Here is an 18,114-nt window from a genome sequence, read left to right as displayed (position 1 = left end):
ACAGAAGGATGTGCCCGAGCACAGGAGAAACTGCAGCCACCGGGCCCTGCCTGCGGTACTCCGGGAGCTCGGGGCCGCTGGGGACTGTAGTCTCTGGGACGCGTACCCCCAGCGCTCTGCACGCCTCCTCTCCGTAGTATCTGCTCTGCGTGGGGACAGGTCCAAGCTTTGCGCGACGCCCCAAAGGGAGGAGGGGGGGTACACCTCTCAGCCCTTATTTTCCACGGGCCGCGCGCGGGTGAGTAAAACAACCCTGGAACATGGAAGAGTCAAAACCACCGGGTCACCATGCCTGCGAGGAAGCATCTTTTACGTGCTCACGGGCGAGGTAGACTTCAGTGCGCAGCAGCCCCGCGGGCCTAACCAAAACGTGTGTTTGGATGATACAACTTGGCAGGTTAAATCCCTCAATAGAGTCTCTTTGGGCTTTCGCTTTACCAAGTGATCACATTTCTCAAGTTTAATTTCCTTTTTCTCCACTACTCTGACAGATAAAGGAAGACAGTATCGTAATAAGATTTATTTAGTTGGTGCGCTAAGCAGTTTACCCTTCACACATTGAACTGCTGATATAGGTACTCTGGTTTTTCCCATTTTACGGCTAGATTACTGACATTACCAAGGCAGAAAGGAACTTGCTCAGAATTATACAGCTAGCAAAACCAGGCTTACAGCTATTCTAAAAAATCCAGAGCCGGTTTTCCTGCTGCCTTTTTTTCTTTCTTCGGAGGGTCAGCCTCCAAAGTGCAGAGACAGAATGTTCAGAAATTGTTTTTTAAAAACGTAAAAAGGTGTATGGACAGCTTAATATCTTCCCATGTTATTCCGAATGCATGGATCATTTTTAATTATGCATTATTTTGCTTCCAACGTAGCATCTATTAGTGATATTTAATTTCACTGATATTACTAACCTTGATCACAAATTATACACATTTCTAATCCTTTTAGGATCAACATCAATAAAATTGCTGAATCAGAGTAAGAACATGATAGAAACTGTCAAAATCCTACCTAGGATGGTTTACCAGTTCCTCAATGGGATGTAAAAGTATCAATTTCGCTGATCTTCATCTTTTGGTATTATTTAAACTCACATCATTAATACACACTGTAAGACTACTCTATAACATCATTGGAAAGCTTAGTGCTTGTTTTAAATATTTTGAGGTACATAATTAAATTTTGTTTTCAGCCTTTTTTTTTTTTTTTTTTGGTATCATATAACCCCTCTTGTTTTTATTACCAAATTTTAAACTTTTTATTTTGTATTGGGGTATAACTAATTTTAACTAATTAATAATGTTGTGGTAGTGAACAGGGAAGGGACTCAGCCATAATATACATGTATCCATTCTCCTGCAAACCCTTTCCCATCCAAGCTGGCACATAACATTGAGCAGAGTTCCATGTGCTATACAATAAGTCCTTACTGGTTATCCATTTTAAATATAGCAGTGTGTCATGATCTTTCAAAAATCCCTAACTATCCTGCCCCCACCACAACCATAAATTCACATAACCCATTTATATGAACATTCTAGGGCTACTGAAGTATAAATAAAAGGTGTATGTTGAATCAATCTGCATGTATCCAGTACCTACTGTGGACTTGAGTACTTTATACTTGGGTAAGTTACTTCATCAAACTTTTCAGGAAATTCTATTGCCCTTTTTTTCTGTTTAAAAAACTTGCTCCTATATTTGTAAGCTCATTCTGAAATTCCTGTTCAATTTGTCACTGAGAGCCACTGCATTTTAATGATAAAATATTTTGTTCTTTCAAATTAGACATCTTAACATCCAACTCCTTTCCCGTATGGTTTTCTTTGCAGGAGCAATTAGAGTATAAGCTAATTAGACAATAGACAAATTTAAATCTTCATATTGCTCTTAAGCTCAGAAAAGGAAAAAGTAAAAATAAATTCCTGCTATAAGAAAACTCTATAAAACTCCACACTCTAAAAAAAGAAAAAAGATTCCTATGGATCACTTAATCTAATGAAATAAAATTTTTACTCCATTAAATGTTTTTTCTTTACATTATGGCCTAATATCCATGTCTGCTTCCCTGGTGCTCAGCTGGTAAAGAAGCCACCCCCAGTGTGGAAGACCTGGGTTCAATACCTGGAGACGGGAACGGTACCCACTTCAGTATTCTGGCCTGGAGAATCCCATGGACTCTATAGTCCATGAGCAACTTTGACTTCACTTCATCCATGTCGGCAGTCATACACAGAGCTTGAGATTTCTTTCCAACTTTTTATTAAAAGATATGAACTTCCTGGGAACTTCCCAGGTGGTCCAGTGGCTAAGACTCTGCACTCCCAATGCAGGGGGCTAGGGTTCAATCCCTGGAGGGGGCTAGATCCAACATGGTACAACTAAGATCCCACATGATGCGACCCCCGAAGCAGCCAAATAAATACTTAAAAAAAAAAAAAAGATATGAACTTCCCAGTGAGGATATGGGATATCCATAATCAATCCTGGTTCGGAAATCAGCTTCACCTTCTACTAGCAGTTTCATTGAGCACAGTTAACTTGGTGTATCTCAAACCCAACATTCTCACCTCTAAAAGTTACATTCCTCAGAAGTCTTAAGATTAAATTGGGTAGAACGTGGCTATTATTTAAAATGCTTAATACAAAAAAATGTTTATTTTATGGATTAACATGACAAACAAAAAAGCCAAACCAATTAGCTTTATTTGGATTGTAACCACCTAAAATGACAATGACATAAAATTAAAGCTGTAAGATAGCTTGAAAACCGAAGTCCAAAAGTTTGCCGCCTGCCCTCGAGTTCCAGACCTGCACTGTGCAAGTATTGCAGCCACTATGCATTATGCTGCTACTGAACACTTGAAATGTGGATAATTTGAAGAGATGTGCTGTAAGTGCAAAATAGACATCAGATTTTGAAGCCTTAACATGAAAACAAGAGTATAAACTATCTCAACTTTTTCAAAAGTTGATTACATGTTAAATGGTATTTTGGAAATAATGGGCTAAAAATTAACCTCCTCTTTCTTACTTTTGTAATATAGCAAGTAGAAAATTGCAAATGTGGCTTGTGCTATTTATCTACTAGACAGTGCTACTCCAGACTAGTATTACTTGTGGAGTCAGGACAATTAAAGACATAAGTTTTTTATAAATGCCACGGTTATCACATATGCTAGTGGTACATTCTCAAAATATAAATAGTAAATGGTTAATAGTGCATTCATCTAAAGGGCTCATAAACATCAAACTACAATATCTCCATTTTAATGTTTATTAAATTAGCAAATAAGTGTAAGGCACTGTACTAAATGTGGTGGCAGATAAAATGATTTAGATGCTCTCTTGCTGACCTCCAAAGGCTTACAATCTAGTGAAGGAGACATGTCACATAAGAAAAATAATGTATCATACAGGGCATATTTATATATAAAGGCTGTAACAGCTTTTTTTTTTTTGACAGATGCTGGGAAAGGGAAATTTTCAACAGGTTGAGGATCAAGAGTGTCCTCTGGGAAGACAACAATTGGAGCATACGAGGATTTATCTCTTTGCTTTCACTTAATTTTCAGAAGTGATGCAGCACAAGGCAAAGTATTTAAAATGCTTCAGAAATTTGAAAAGATGGTGTTGACTACTTGAATCCCTTGTGACTAGGCCTACTTAACTCTGATGACCCTGAATATACACCAGACTTTAACTGTAGAGGGCCATTGTTTGTGTGGCATCTGAGTGTGTAAAGGAGAAAGGAATACTTACCCCTTGAAGCCATTTCACCCTCTCCCTGTCACAGTTGCCTCCTGTAATTTGGAGTATGTTCTCCTATCACAGGATTGGCATTTCCAACCCCAGTTCCCTGCCACCCCCTCCAATCTCAAAGCATCAATGTTCTTGTTTTACCTTTTGTGGCATTTTTAATGTTACTTTTAGTCTTAATTTTACATTTCATAATAGCCTTATCTCCCTACAACCTATCCCTATGTATCAACCTCTGGATATGATACCTGTAAAAGGATTAATCTGCCTTCTATACCTCACAAAATGTTCCCTTCCTTGGTTTTCAAAAGAAAGAACTCATTACGATGGAGAATATGCAATTGAAGGAAGAGCATTAAGGAACTTTTCGATGGGAGTTCAAGATGTAAAAATGCAGCTACTTTCTTATTTAACCAACCCCCACTTTCTTGTGCAGTCATGAAGACAGACATCCAACAGTTAGACATGAAGAACTACTACTTTACAGAACCAGTGGATCAAAGAAATACTCTGGGTAAAAGCTATCTAAGCTTGAAATTCTGAGCTGTCTCCTGTTTCTTAGCACCAAAAATTAAACACTTCATGTTTATCATCTTATTTCTAAGATATGTTGGAATAGCCATCCTCTCAAACCTCACTTTGATGTTAATAGGTCATAACTTCAGAAAATATAAATTATTAACTGATTAGAAACTGAAAATATATTCACCTGCCTGTTGATAGGGTTTTCCAGGTAGCATTAGTGGTAAAGAATCCACCAGTCAATGCAGGAGATGGAAGAGACGTGAGTTGCGAAGATGCCCTGGAGTAGGAAAGAGCAGCCCACCCCAGTATTCTTGCCTGGAAAATTCCATGGAAGAGGAGTCTGACAGGCTATAGTCCATGGAATCAAAAAGAGTCGGTCACGGCTGAGCACACACGCATGCCTGTTGGTAAATATTAAAGGTTGGAAAAGGCCCTTATAATCTAATACTGCTATTCTTTGTATAAGATGGTCAATGTTTTCTTGTCTAACTAGTTTTTTAAAAGTTAGTTTTCCTTTAAATAAGTAACACTCCACCTTATTTCTTGACTAGGCAACGGCTTTATATGCAGATGTTTAAATACAGCTTTCAACTGACTTCAGTAACTTGAAAATATTTTGTAAAGTCTTTGTAATCATTCCTCTTCTTTCTCAGTAGCTGTTTTCTAGAATATAAAAACAAAAGCATTTTGCCATGGTACCTATAAACCACATGCAACTAGAGTTGGTTCAGAACTGTGAAGATCACTAATACTGGTACTTCAATTCCAATTCTAGAAGGCTGCTAACAAGTAATTAAAATAAATTTTTATATTCCTTTCATAAACTGATTCCAATTTAAAACATTAAAAAAAAAAAAAAACACCACAGCTCCATACAGTATACCTAAATAGAAATCTTGAACAGTTAAGTAATTTTGGAAATTTTTATTGAAACAATTTGAAAATTGTCCCTGTATATTGAGTTACCATTTAATTTTTTCTATTTTTAGCTCAGAAGAACACATCTCAAAACAGTGTGAATTCTGAGCATTATCAAAGTCATGTGGCCTATATGCTTTGATTTTGTGAAAAGTTCAAGATATGTATTTATTCAATATAATTGAATTATCCAGATGTTCAGTGAGCACTTCTCTTCCATTGTTTAAAAAAAAAAACCACCAACCCATATAACTTAAAAAAAAAAACAGCTCACTTTCAGTTCTGTATCTCCAAAGCTTCTCCAAGAATGCCCACAGAAACACTGATGGCAGGGTTGGAGCAATTTTTGCAAAGCGTCACAGTTAAAAGACAACTGACACCTACCTAAACAGACCTTTACATGTCCTGGATTTTCAGATGTCGGTGATACCTCATGTGTTATCCCTAAATCAGTGTAAGCCTATTTATTCGCTCTCTACCAAGTTTCACAGCCTCTTACCACTAGCAGCACAGTCACGTCTGACTCTGCAACGCCACAAACTGTAGCCCGCCAGCCTTCTCTCCCCATGGGATGGAGTCTCCAGGCAAGAGTACTGGAGTGGGCTGTCATTCCCTTCTCCAGGGGATCTTCCCCACCCAAGGATCGAACCCTAGTCTCCTGCACTGCATGCAGATTCTTTCCTGAGTCACCAGGGAAGCCCCGTAAAGCAGCCTATGAAACTGCTATTGATAACAGCAGAGGATGGGAAATGGTAATGAACACGTTAACACTGTTGACAGAAAATGAATTTGAAGGATAGTAGCAACAGTAAATATAACTATTTCTGAAGATTCTTCTTGCAATTATGAAGCATAGAAATACCGTATTTGCAAATATTGTCAGATATTTCAACACCACAGTTTTGCTCCTTCAAGCAGAGGTTCATATATTTGGGATTTTGACTTACACATAAATAGCTGTTACAAACCTGTAGCACAAGCAATAAAGGAAGAAAAAGCAGCTAACGGCCTTGTATTAGCTCCAGAAAGCCAAGATTTTTACTGTTCTAACTGTTCCTCAGGGATACTTTGTGATCATTTTAATTCACCTGCAGCAAGGAGACTTTACTGTTTTCACTGAAGAGGATTTTTGACCACTTGGCTTAGATGGGTAGGGTGGGGACACCCATTAGGTAAGATACCAGAAATGTGAAGTGCACCAAAGACAGACAACGCTAGCAGTTTGTTTACAAGGCGAGACCAATGGAAGGTTAAGACCAGAAGGATGAGCTCAGGCCAAATTATAAAATTTTAATTTACATATATGGCTTGCAGTTTACTTCTACTAGACAGTGCTATTGTAGAAATAGATATGGAGAGTGATTATAATGTGCCACTTATACATCTGGAAACACTTAAAGTATTTATAAATACAAAGTTCAATCAGACATTAACTTCTCAAAGGGTACAGCAGGACTTGGACAGAGGATTTTCAGGCTTATTTAACAAGTCATCAGATGTAACTGTGTGGTAAGTTAACAGTATATAACCACTGACAGGGCAAAGCGCTCGAACGTGTACAGCGAAAAGCTGACAAGGCAAACCTGCATAGAACAGATTAATCAAGTCCTGACATTACAGCAGAGCAGGAGTCCACACAGATGTGACATGAAGCTGGAAATAATAGTTGAGATCAAGAAAACAAGCATAGAAGAAAAAAAGGGCAATAGAACAGATAAGAACAAGATAGTCACAGAGAGAACCAGCAAAGCACCAAGGAAACTTTCCAAGGAGAGTGACTCAGGGTGTCAGAAAAGTGAAAGCTTTTTGGGGACTTTACTGGAGGTTCAATGCAGGGGTTGAGGGTCCGATCCCTGGTCATGGAGCTAAGACCCCACATGCCACACTGGGAGGCCAAAAATTTTTAAACTTTTATTTTTTTAACCCTTTTTGGTTATGCAGTGCTGCTTTTGGGACCTTAATTCCCTGACTAGGGATCGAACCCAAGCAGTGAAATTGCCAAGTCCTAACCACTGAATCGTTAATTCCTTAACACTTGTAAAAAATATAATTTTCCTACTGGGCTACTGATTACCTGTGAACAGTTCTTGAAAATAGAGGGGAGAGGAAAATCAACTTAAAAGAGTTATCATTCCCAAACCACCAAGCTCCCTAGGAAAAGGTGCAATAAAATGCTTCATTCTGACAATAAAATATTAATACATGATGTTAAAGACAGTTTACTGGGAATGGGCAGGAAGAGGAGATTGCTGATCCTTACGAGAACATTTACACTCTACAATTTCAAGAAAATGTATAAATCAGTATCAGTAGTAGAGCAAATTTGGGAGGCTAGTTTCGCAGTTACCTTGTCTTCTGTGTCCTGATCAGCTTAACAGCCTTACACCAAATGAGTTTTGCCAAGAATTTCAGAACTGAGAGCCCGTAAGTAAATGAACACTAATTCTAAAATTTTAAAAACACAAGTTACTAACACAAAAAAAGTAGACTCATATTGCTCATTTTGGTTTATATCTGTTAAACAGGTTGACTCTTAACTAGTAAAATGTTAAGAGTAACTTAGGGAATTTGGGGATAATTTGAATAATGCTCTATGAACTATGTAGGGTTTGATAGTCTTCTTCCTCAGAACATACAGCTTTAAAATTTTTTTTAAAACAGAAAGATTTGTCCTACCCTCTCAGATAACAACTAAGTAAAATAAAAATGTGCTAGAAAATGTTCATAACATATAAGGTATTACAGGGCAAATGATCAGCAATGTACATTTCCTGTATTTTGTAAAACTAAGCCTTCACAAAAAAATGTGTAAATGAAGCAAAAAATCCTCTAGGCAGAGTCTTTTTTTTTTTTTAACACAAGCTGTATCTCATAGAAGAATGTAAGCCTGCAAATTACTGGGTTGGCCAAAAAGATTTGTTTTTCTGTAAGATCTTGGGGGAAAACTCAAACTTTTTGGCCAATTCAACATCACAATTTAACAGCATCTCTTTTTACAGAAAAGTCAGAACCAGAAGTTATATTTATGTGTGCTCACAGTTCCTTTCATTAAATGTCTCAATGATTTGGGAAAAAATACCATTTTTCACCTAGAACTCTTGGGGAAATAAGAGGGAGTATCTATTAAGTCACTGAAATTGTGAGACAGTCTTTTGCTTTAACAACCTATATAGTTCTCTTAAGTTTACATAAAAGTGAATATAACACAGGCTACATCATTCTTACTGGAATGCGAAAGCCACTATAAATGCAAGAGATTAGTGGGTCTTATCTCCATCGCTTTTTAAGTCTGGGTACACTAGCTGAAAACTTAGCCAAGATTTTTGGCATCAAAAACCCTGAAAGTCAGTTTCTCCCTTGATATCAACTAAGTAATATTTAATATAATAAAACCTATTAACAATGGTCTCAAGGGGGCGTTCCCTTGGCAGTCCACTGTTTAGGATTTGGTGCTTACACTGTTGTGGCTTGTGTTCAATCCCTGGTTGAGAAACTTAGATCATCCAAGTCACATAGTGCAGCTCAAAAAAATAGTTTTAATACTTGGAAGAGGTCCTTAACAGGCAAAAGGATCTAAAATGTTTGAATTGCCTTAAGTGGAAAAATTTAAGGATTTAGACCCTCTCATCAGCAAAGACAGTATGACAAAAGTGTAAAAAAATATATTCTACAAGTAGGTTAACATAGACTCACCAAATCCCAGAACATCAAATTTGGAAAACGTAGGTTTGAGAGAGCCCTGCCAAAATATGGAATGTAGTCTCATTAACTGGTAAAAGAACATACAGGAAGGTACGCTGTATTAAATGTAAATTGGATGGAGGAAAAAAAGGAAATGGGAGTTCCCTAGTGGTCTAGCGGTTAGGATTCAGCTTTCACTGCCTTGACCTGAGTTCAATTCCTGGTCAGGAAACTGAATCCACAGGCCGAGCTTAAAAAAAAAAAAACCAAAAGGTTAAAACTAAACAATCCTGAATGGGTGCTTCTTCCATGTTCAGAAATTGTATGCTTAAATTAAACCTATTGTACTATTCCCCCCAAAAAGGTCTTGCAAAATAATCTGCCACTAAATTTGCAACCTTAGTCACAAAATGTCTTCTATATACCCATTAGCATACTAGGTGCTATTCTCTTTTCAAGTAAGATTTATTCAAACTTTATTCCTAGACAATTTAAAAGAGCTGCGATACAGAGATTAAAGTGGTTTCTTCTAATAAATCCAAGAGTGTACACCATGCTGTTGTATTTCACTTCTATTTTTAAACTGACTTTATTAATTTGCACAAATTAATACAAAAGATGAACTGACACTGTTCATTTTGCAATCAGAGGACTGACTATAAGAAAAGCAGCCAATTTTCATGGCAAAGATGAGTGACAAAGAAAAGGCAAAACCTCAGGCTCTCAAGAGTGGAAAGGGAAGAAACATGTGCCTGAGGGTTGCAGGCCTGTTTTCAGGGTCTACCCCCCTCCTCAAAGCAAGTAACTTGCCTAGGAGTCTGTGTCCCTACAATTGAGCCCTCTTTTCTGGCTTTGGAGAGGTAAACTTGCTTGCCTGCCAGCTCCCAAGGAAATGAAAAAAGGCCTGTTAGCCCTTGTGTTCTCACACACACAGAACTTACAGTCAGCTGTCTCAGTGAGCAGGCCCAGAACACCAGGTCACTTTTATCAATCTTTCTTCCATATTATAAATACAAAAAATACAGTCACCAAACATTTGAGAAAAATCAAAAGCACAGAAAAGTGAAGTATTTCAATGCATTCTATTACAAACTGGTTATCTTTCCAAAAATCTACAGATTTCAAGAGTGAGCAAGACAGTCCACATATAAATAAGAAGTGCCTACTCTACTGCTGGAATTTAGTCAATAAATGCTCTGGGGAGGAAAAGTCAGCGACAAAAGAGTATAGACAGTTAATAGGAATTGGGAGATGAGTAAGTAGTGTGTGCTGTTTCACCATACAGTGAAGAACAGATACTGAAACAGGAGTAAGTGGTCGCCTAAGTGTAGTCTGAGTAATGACAGTAATCAATTAAACTAGTTCAGGGGAGGAAAAAAAAAAGAGAACCAGACTAAGCCAAACGTCTCACAAGGGGTTAAAAGAAACAACTGCTTAAACAAATGTAGTAACTGAAAGATATGAGGTTAACTGAGAACTAAAGACAGGAGTCATTCATCTGTTAACCGATTAAGGGGTAAGCAGAGAAGTACTTTCCCATTCTGCGCTGGATCTTATTTTCCAGGTACAGGTTTTGAAATTTTCCTTTGAAGTCCTATCAAGTTAAAATATCAACTAAGCACATTTAAGCATAAATACCATCTTTAATGCATCACTACTCAAACAAGTAGGTATATATAGTGAGAAAATGCGTTAAATTCAGAGCCTCCCTTCTCGAAGGGATTTAATTTTGAACCAGCAATCAAGATTCGTTATTAAGACTTTTCATACAGATGCAACCATTGCTTTATTATAAAAATTTTTTCAAGTATGGATTACTCTTAGTAACAATTGTTTTCATTATGTTAATGTATAGTTACCTAGCTTTCAAACTTTTCTCAAGTATGACTACTACTTTCCAAAGCACTCTACATAAGAACTAACAAACTTTATGGACTCAAAACTAGACTTGTAAGCAGAACAAGAACTCAATCTTGAAGTACCCGTTTCTCATAAATGTAAGTATAGATGGGACTTGGTAGGCCAATACTTTTTGTTCAGCAGTTTGGAATTAAACTGCATACCATACCAGCATAAAGAGAAATTGTTGGGCTGGGCTGTCTTGATAAATAGATATAAATCCCAGAGCCAACTGCTCCCTTCAAGACCTCTTTAAGGTCAAATAGACAATTTAAAATATGGATCTTCATGATCTTAATTTGCCTTAAAATTTAGTATTCCATGTTCACTAATTTTTAAAAGCTTTCCAAGTTTTAAGTGGCTCAAAATTTTCGATCCCTTTTTCAAGTTAACAAGCCACAATTAAGCCAAATCCAGCCTAATAAACTAAACTGGAAATTCATTTCCAAACTAAAAAATACTTTGAAAAGTATTTTTAAATGCCTGTCTAGCACCATTAATTCAGAATTCCCTGCTTTGGAAGGACTTCTGTTCTAGGAGGCAAAAGAAACCCCAGACACTGAAGAGCTAACTAATTAAACAAGTACTGGCAGTAATTTAAACAGATTGATCAAAGGCACTGGGCAGCAGAAAGGATAAGCCGCAGAACCCACTGTCGGGCACTTAACTGCTGACGCTGTCTGTGCTCACACTAAATGGGTCGTCAGGAGACCAGGAGACCAACCAAGATTTAAAGTTAACTTTAGAATGAAAGTTTCCCACCGTGTTTTAATTCTATTTATAAATGAATCGGCAGTTAGGCAGGATTTCTAAAAGAAATTACACCTGTCAATGTTTCTGAAGGAATCCTAGGAATTCAACTTCTGCAAATTCATGTAAATTTTTACTATTTCAAGTTTTACCAAAACTACACTGTATATTACATGTGCCTGTGGCTGCAGAGAATTGAAGTGTACTCCGTTAATTTCTGGATGACCTTTGACACATTGTTCATTTACCTCCAAGCTCATCCCAAACATTAAATAAACCAAGAAACAGTATGTATGCTTTGCTAATTTCTCCTGATGTGTCAAAGGGAGCAATTTCAGAGGCCTAATTTCTGACTCCTCCCAATTAAAGCAACACGAATACTATCCATAGTATTTTTAAAGTTAAAAATAGTTTTTAAACTATTCTCTTGAAAACGAAGTCATTAGAGGATTTTTAAACTCATGACTTTTTTAACGATTCTGTGTTCAAATGATGCAGTACTGGCATTTTCTAATTCCCATTAGAAAAAAAATCAGCACACAAGTTGAAATGCAAAATTGTTATACGACTGGCACGACTGATCAAATCTCTTCATCTCATTTGAAATTATACAACAGAGCCACAACAGATGCCAGACCTCTTCTGATGTCATGTATGTGTCTATAGCTGGAAGACTGGATTCTGTAATGTGCAACGCTCTTCTACACACGTGTCACTATACTGTGAACAAAACCCAAATCATGTTTTCTCAATCTGTGGTAATGGCTGGTCCACATCAAAAACTTTGTCCTCTGCCTTGTAGTAGCAGTAACTGGTTGTAGTTCATAAATGACTTTAAATGTAAATTCCCTTAGGTAACCCCAAAATAAGTTAGTTATTTGGCATAACAGAATCCTTTCAGAACTAAAGTCAAGAAATGACCATTCAAGAACGTTACAGACAGCAACTTCAGATTAGAACTTGTTTTAAACCACTTTACAAAGTAAAGAAAATCAGATATTCACTGAAGCTTATGGTAAATTATTCTAAAATAAACCTTATCTTGATTCTATTTGCTTGTGTTAAAAAAAAAATTTTAGAAAACTACACTTGAAGACACTAATTTCCAAAATGGTTTATTGGAAATTCTCCCCCATCCAAGAAGTCTGTCAGCAGTCTTGATTATCAACAAGAAAAAAGTCCTAAGTTTGGCACCTGCACAGGGAGTCAAATTGGCAATGGAAATGGTTTTCAAAACCCTCTAGTAGTGTTTCAACAACTTTTCAGTATAAAACTTCCGTGACTATTCTGAAATGACAAAAACTTTTTTCAATCATCAGTATAAACTGTAGTAATCATAACACAATTAAACTCTGTACCTAAAAGGATCTTCATGAAGTGACCAAAGCTATCACCCTCCCAACAAGAAATCCTAGGGCTGAGTCAAAATCTGAATGTATTTATAAGTTCCCCGTTCTTTGATAATGACTTGCCAATTTTGCTTAATGAAACACATTTTAAGCTGAATTCACCTACCTAATCTCATTTGCGCAGTCATCTAAATGTACATTAAAGCAAAACAGTTTGTTCACGCCCCTCTCCGGTATTACTTACTACCTCAATTACTCATTTCCAAACCTTCAGAGTGATAACAAAATGAAACGCTGAATGGTGGGGGCATATTACCAGAAAAGCAGAACCAAATTACCATTAACTTCTTGAGTCCACTGGCATGTGTGTGACCAGAGTATTTTCATTAATTAAAATTAAGTGGAGACCAACACTATACATTTATCCTATACATCATCTCCCTATCATGTGCTTCAATTAGGTATCTTGGGGAATCTGTTTTGGTATTACCGTTGGCTAGTTAGTTTGAATGTATGGATAATTAAAAGACGAAAAGACCTCTAAAGATTCCAAGTGTCTATTTAAAAAGCTGTTAAATGAAAAACGATAAAATGGAGGACACCCACAATAATTCTTGGACTCCTGGAGATCCTAAGACATGCTACAAAAATAGGTCTTTATTCTTAGGAAAATATAGTCAGAGCTAGCTTCCTTATGCTATACATAAAATCTTAACATCAGAGGCAGTACAGATAGTACAGATAGTTTTTGAACTGATCTCCAAACAAGCACAAACCCACTACGTTGAAAAGAACAGGTAATTTTGAGGTTTTTGGCAAAAGACAGTACTTCACACATCTAATCCAAATCAAAGAGCCTGCAGACAGTTTTCAGTGAGATAAAAGGAATGAAATAAATATAAATTCTACAGATAAATAAATGTAAGAGAATTTAAATAAGCTAACAGAACTAATTTTTTTAAATAAAAATACTAGTCAGGTACAAGCTTTTGTTTCTCAATGCCAGACTTCTAGATGTTTATCAGACTACTGTTAATATCATTAAAAACCTAATCTTGGACCAGGGCATTAGTTTTAATACTATTTTGCATTCGTAAAAAAATTTTTTTCTTTCAACTGAATGCTCCTGGCCCTGAAAAATATTTTAGGCATATTACTGAAGGCAGACTGTGGTACTAATAAAACTTGTATCTTAAGTACTTTTTTAAAAAGTGACAGACAAAAAAGTCCATCCACTAATTTGCCCACAGTTAAAAATGTCTTTGAACATTGGCTGATAATTATCATCTTAAGAAAAGTAGTGGCATGCCCTATTGAGTGGTATGACTGAGTAATTAATACTACACTTTAAAACATCATCCCCACAAGTCTGTTCACTCTATGTATGGTTATTCTTGATTCATTTCAAACCCACCAATGAATTCCTATGGTCAGATTAAAAGTTTATGGTATGTATCACTGGGAAGAAAATGACCATGGTGGGTATTCTTGAAAAGCTTTAGGAAACTGAGCAATCATTTACTCTAGGGGGGGTAGCTCCCTCACCTAAATGCAGAAGTCCTTCTACTCTGTAACTTTCTCCCCTTAAATAGACTCTTATGTCATGCTCTGTTTGGTCTTTTTTTCCTATGTTTCTGAACAGTGACTTTTGGCTTAGCAGTCAAAACAGCTGTCCTGAATGTGACAATTTTGCCCATCTAGCATGATATTCACCCTCATTAAATCTTTTCAAATAGATTCATACAAGTGAATACCCGAGGTTACCCCATCAATCCATTCCTATGTATGCTATTCCTATTTTATCATGTAGAAAGTGTAAATCATTAAATCAGACTTGCAGTCATTGGTAGATTTCTCATGATGCTACAACAAAGGCCGTCATGAGTGTGCAACCACTTTCTGTGCTAAACCCCCCATTCATTTCTAACATCTGATTCAATCACAATGCTGGAAAACCTCCCACAAAAAGCATGATTGGGAGAATATATCTAACACAATTTTCTCACAAAGCAACTTTCTGAAAACTGATTAACTAAAGTGATGATCACTTTTGATTGCCAAGTAGTCTGCAGAAACAAAATCTTGCGTCTGCTTTGGTTAGGTAACTCAAGTTTTGTTTTGTTTTGTTTTCAACAATCAGAATGCTTTAAGGATACATTTTCACCCCAAGGAAGGGACTTGATTCTTGGATTTAAGACCCATTCCTTGACAATTATATACAAAATTTCTTTTAACTTGGTCATCTATCCATTCTTTGAAGCTGTCAAAGCCAAGAACCCATAAACAAATCACAAATATCAATAACCTACATTAGTTAACATTCCCCTTTTTAACATGTTGACATTTTTACTAAAGGATTAGTTATTTTTGCATTTCCATTTCTCATATCCCATGACATTCCATAAAAATTGCATTATTGCTTTATAGGCCACACAACATTCAAAAGTATGTTTATATGCATTGCCTGTTTTCCTTGATCTGATAAGAGTTTGATACTGATTTTACTACAGAAATTGAAGTTTGAAAATACCAGTTAGTATTTCTTCTCAGTACTTAATTGTTCACATCACTAATCACTACATGCATATTTAGCTCTGATTATATTGCTCAAAAACTGCACCCATTATCAGAACAGTGCAAATGATTATTTAATTTTAAAAGTAATTATAATGGCTTAAATTCAAAGTTAGTCAAATGAACACTGTCAAGTAATTTCACTTGAGTGTGTATATATTTAATCACCACTGTTTACATTACCCATCAATTCTTCACAAATTTTTTTAATATCAATTTTTCCTCCCAAATCCCCAAACTAAGAATGCCAAATAGCCTTGGAAACCCACAGCTCCATATTTTAATGTTTTCTTAAGAACACATTTGTGAACTCACAAAAATGTTCAACTTTGACAATGCAGTTCTTACTTAAGTCAAACAAACCTGTTCTAAAATCCCAACAAATAATTCTGAGAATTAACTTAAACACCTTGACAGTGTCCCTTAAAAAGGGTATGACAGTAAAGTGCCAATAGGCATGGCAATGGCCTCTTTGATGGGATCATTTAACTCCTTGGACCTGGGAAGTGCCAGCACCAAGGATTATACTGAGATTCAATTTTACTGAAGGCTACATTTAGTTTACCCACTTTCCACAACCTATTACTCATTTTATGTTAGAATGAAATGTAAATGTTTTGTGTAGCCCTCAAACTTACACTAAGATTTGAGAGATGTACTTTAAAAAAGCACGGGGTAATATATAAAATCAGTGGCAAAAAGTTTCATTAAGCACCAGGAACTAATTTTTGTCACCCCATACTCATTTTGTAGGTAATGTTTCAATAACCGGCAAGGCACATTTACATATATTCCAATGAATACTTATTGACAAATTTTAAATTACACTCTATGTCCCAGCTATCCCAGTAACTGACATACAACATACTAAAATGGTTTATTAAGATAACATAAAAAACCAATTAATGTGAAACATACAGGCTATTGGCAACCACTATCTAAAATTATGTAAGTACAAATAAACATACTGAAATGTGTGCATTTCTAAGTTTTTAAACCAGAATATTTCTACACTAACACACATTTATATTAATGACACATAAAAAAAATAAAAACTTTATTACAAAAATAAGTTACACTCGCCTCCAGCTTACAGTATAAAACAATTTTATTTGCAGGAATGCAAAATGATTGTTTGCCATGAGCATTTTGAACATATGACATGTCTAATTTTCTTGTTAAATTTGCATTTACTGGGGAAACTGGTGTGTATAAAACCTTAATTAAGTATAAGCTCTGATCTTCGTCATGGTGCCTATTGGGTATGTGATATAACTGCAGTATCCCTTTGGGGAAGGGGAAAAGGGATTTCTTTATACCAAGTCCTAATTAAACTATAATTTCACTTTTGACTTTAAGCTATCAATTTAGGACTTGGCAAAAAATTTTTGAGGGTGATTCAATAGAGGATGCTTCACCACTGAACACTCACTGTCATCAAGGTGCTTCAGGAAATTAAAACATAGCACAAATGATTGTACTCTATTCTACAAGTTATCATGACCTGCGTAAGACATGGAAAGCTGATTCACATCTTTGCAGTGATCAGCAGTAAGAAATGCACTAATGAAACATACCTTTTACCTAAAAAGCTAAACTACAGCCATATACTAATTTCTATGATTTATGAAAAAACTTCAAAATATCCAAATGTCAGGCTTTGCTGTACAACTGTCAGTTTTAGTCTGACTTTTTATAAAGGGACACTGCAGTATTTAGTACAAGTTCGGATGCACTTTTTTTGAACATCTGATGTCTTACAAAAGTAACATCTTGCTAAACTATTATACATCCAAATAACTACAATATCTGAAGAAGCAAGGCTGCTTTTTCAGCCACAAAATACGACAAAAGCAAGGCCTGTTATGATGTTCATGAGGAAGTCTTACAAGCCTCTGAAACTAAAGGCAACTAAGAATGTTACATTTGGTATATTTAAAATCTTACCCTCATATCATTTAACAAGCCTTGCTTTTATCTACAAAGATTTTCTATGTACAGTACAGACAGGGTATAGTTCAATCCTCTGCTACTGAGGTAGTTAACCAACCCTTTAAAAAAGGTTCTGAAAAGAACCACTATCTGGAATGCCTGACTAACCAGCTCTGATGATTACACCTGAAACTGCATATCTGAACACAATTCAAAAGTGATTACTATAAAAAAGATATAGACAATCATGATTAACCTTGGTGAGCAGAAATAAAAGTTAAGGATACCAACAATGGCATTCATCTATACCACTGCAATAAAATTTAAATGCACAAATTCAAGAGAATATTTCAGAAAACCAATGCTGGGATCCTTAATTTAAAAAAACAGGGGAAAAATCTACTTAGAGCAGATTTTTTAAAGAGAAGAACTTTATTCTTTATTAAGATACCATGCTAGAAGTTATGAAGAATTTCTGTTGGAACACATTTGGAAAATAGAGTAGCTTTAGTTTAATAACTTGCACTGCAGAGAAAATTGTTAAAGAAATTCATATCAAAGTCCAAGTATTAGTTCAATGTCCTGTATTTGATTCCATGATCTTCATAGGAAGGTCTTCTGCAATAGAATATGCTCCTATACAGCCGAGATATTTAAGGTTGCTTGATTTCCTTACCATTACTCCACTGCAAGCTTCTGGTGTAATCCCACATAGCAAGTCAGT

General features: G+C 36.1%; 1 protein-coding gene across 4 annotated transcripts in view; it reads right to left on the bottom strand.

Annotated features, from left to right (window-relative positions):
• Positions 1-13,521: 13,521 nt before the first annotated feature.
• Positions 13,522-18,114, bottom strand: part of LOC122685445 (synaptotagmin binding cytoplasmic RNA interacting protein) — a 28,901-nt gene continuing 24,308 nt past the window's right edge. For all 4 annotated transcript variants that reach the window (XM_043890231.1, XM_043890230.1, XM_043890232.1 and 1 more), the window contains one exon: positions 13,522-18,114. This exon is cut by the window's right edge. The gene's annotated coding sequence lies outside the window, so the exon portion shown is untranslated.

Source organism: Cervus elaphus, chromosome 28, assembly GCF_910594005.1.
Source record: "Cervus elaphus chromosome 28, mCerEla1.1, whole genome shotgun sequence".
NCBI lineage: Eukaryota > Metazoa > Chordata > Mammalia > Artiodactyla > Cervidae > Cervus > Cervus elaphus.
Note: the sequence above shows the minus strand (reverse complement) of the source record. Positions and strands in the feature narration are given on the sequence as shown.